At 44.7% G+C, this 2,524-nt stretch overlaps 1 long non-coding RNA gene across 1 annotated transcript; it reads right to left on the bottom strand.

Moving 5' to 3' along the window:
* Positions 1-1,419: 1,419 nt before the first annotated feature.
* Positions 1,420-2,518, bottom strand: LOC119359289. The gene is made up of 2 exons (XR_005172454.1): positions 2,036-2,518; positions 1,420-1,886 (listed from the first exon to the last, which is right to left on the bottom strand). It is a non-coding gene; the product is annotated as an uncharacterized LOC119359289 (long non-coding RNA).
* Between the last annotated feature and the right edge of the window lie 6 nt (positions 2,519-2,524).

Below are 2,524 nucleotides of genomic sequence, written 5' to 3'. Positions count from 1 at the left end.
CCAGGAATTGATTGTGTCACATAAAGGACATATATGATAGTTTTCTTTGTGCATATCAATTTCGTACATGAAACTTTCTATCGTGTCACATGTTCTTGAACTTTTTTATTTATTATATTTGAACTTCTTTCTAGAACCACCTGTTTTTTTGCACGAACACACACAAAATGCAAGCACACAAGGATAGGAACGCTTGTGATTTATTATATTTGAACTTATTTGTTAAAGAGCATGGAAGCTCGACCAAAAAAGAGCACGATCATGGGAGAGAAGCTCAACCTCCTGGCCCCATTGTGGTCCATTTGATAAATGGGTTTTTCAGTGTTTTATTTTTGCTGAAAGGTGTTTCCAAAACTTTCTTTCACAAACTTTGCATGCTCTCCGTACATCTGACGAACTGTGGGCACCTAATGAGGAAACAATTTGTATGTGTTGCGTAATGATGGCATTATCATTTGTTGCCCAATTTTAACAACTACTCATCTTGCAATGTGTAGGTTTAAACTAGCATTTTTGGCTCTACTAGCAAAAGGTCACTGCTGCTTCTGATGTGCTAGAAGTTAGCAGAGTCAAAAAAATTGACCTTTATGGTAACCTCATAAACTGTTGATTATTCAATGAGAAAGAGAAAGTGTCCGATAAATGAAACTGGTGAGGAGCAGCTAATGAAATCTGAAACTGCAGAAGTTGAAGTTGCATGGTAAAATGGCGAGTAAAGCTACCAATACACATTTACTGATGTTCCAAATGTTGCAATTCAGCAAAATAGTACACCATACTCCATTTCTACAAGTAAGATCATGTTTGGTTTGTTTTCAATATGCTATGAATTTCCCTTTGTACGTCAAAAAATTACTTTTACCGGAACATGATAAAGCACACTAAGATTGTATTTTTATTTTGTTATGATAATTCAGAATGTTGAAGCTTCTGAGCGGATGGAGAATGATACATCTACAGGAAGGCCATCTGTAGAAAGCAACATCATTATCTTTAACCAACAATTTCAAAAACAAAAATTAAGGACAGCAACAACAGCTAAACTCTCAAAGAAATCTCTCTCCCACTCTAGCTGAACTACAGCAGCAGCGCACTAACATCAGTTAGACGGCGAGGCAGGACACAACAACAACAGCTAGCAGCAACCAAAAAATGTAGGCTAGGTCATGACGGCGGCACTGACATGGAGGAGGTGTTGGGCCATGGCAGCCAAAAATAACTGTGATTGAAACCGCGTGATGTAGCTAGGTGTTACAAGAAAAGAAATAGCGAGCAGATCAAGGTTCAGTGCCTCTTTCACACATAGATGTGCAACAAAATTGGCATTCCTTCTTATATAGATGAACTTGAACCCTGAAACTTGTGAGATATGAACGCGTTTCTCAGAAGCCATCAACCACCTCAGAAAAAGCCCTGGAATCCTCTAACGTCGTGCATTATCAAACTTGATCTTCAGTCTCAATAATATTATTTCAGAATCCTTTTTCAATCGCCATCAACATGGTTGTCCCTATAGGCCAACTATCAACTTTACCATTCTGAAAGTACTAGATTTTGGCAAAATGTGTACGAGCTACTAAAGAAATTAAAGATAGTTGCAAACAACATACAAGCTACAACCTAGTAGTTTGCAAGCATGTGAGTGAAGGCAGTGCCTTTATTCTTCTTGAACTTCTCATTTTTCTGATTCTGAACTTGCGGTTGTTCCTTTTTTTTGCAGGTTGCAGTGCAACTACCAGTGCTCGGAGGCCGGCTTCACTCCATCAAGTAGCCACATCCACCACTGCACAAGACGGCAAGTAGGGGAGGAAGGAGAGACAAACCTGGCAGCAAGCGGGGGAGGAGCCAGAGCATCCCTACGTCGGGGATGCAGGCTGAAATTCAACCTAAAGGGCAGAACACACATGAAAAACACTCTTAAGTAATCCAAGCTATATCAATTAGCAAGAAAAGACTAAGCTAGAAGGGAAAAGGAATACACAAAACTGGTACTAGTGCACTAAGACATTTTAGTGAACATTTTGCGTGCACACACCAAAATCTAGAGAAGTGAAGAGTGAAGAAGCAGAGAGGAGGAACGGTGGGTAGGAATCTGTGCGGTGTAGCGTCCGCATTCAAGGACAAGTTGGGGATGGAGGAGCTCGCTGGAGGAGGAGGTGCTCGGTCTCTGTGCCGACGGAGCAGAGTGCAGGCGCGCTGGAGGAGGGCTCACCGGATGAGAGGGCAGGCCGCACCGGAGGGGATGGAAGGTTGCGCCGGAGGAGAGGGAAGGTCGGATTCGTGCGCAGAGGGGCATCGTGCTGGTGGGCGGCGATGGGCCGGGGTCTTGGTAGTGGTGGGCGGCGGCACCGGATCGAGGCCGCGCATGGGCGGCGGCGGTGGCGCGTAGTGGAGGGGGGAGAAGGAGGCGGCCGACATGGAAAAGGCAGCGCGACGGACAGTTGCGGGTCGGACTCTCGCCGGAAAGAGGCGAGATCAGCTGCGGGCCAGGAGGATGCAGGGGCGGCGACGCTAGGAGGAGGCG

The sequence above is a fragment of the Triticum dicoccoides genome, chromosome 2A (genome assembly GCF_002162155.2).
Source record: "Triticum dicoccoides isolate Atlit2015 ecotype Zavitan chromosome 2A, WEW_v2.0, whole genome shotgun sequence".
Taxonomy (NCBI): domain Eukaryota; kingdom Viridiplantae; phylum Streptophyta; class Magnoliopsida; order Poales; family Poaceae; genus Triticum; species Triticum dicoccoides.
Note: the sequence above shows the minus strand (reverse complement) of the source record. Positions and strands in the feature narration are given on the sequence as shown.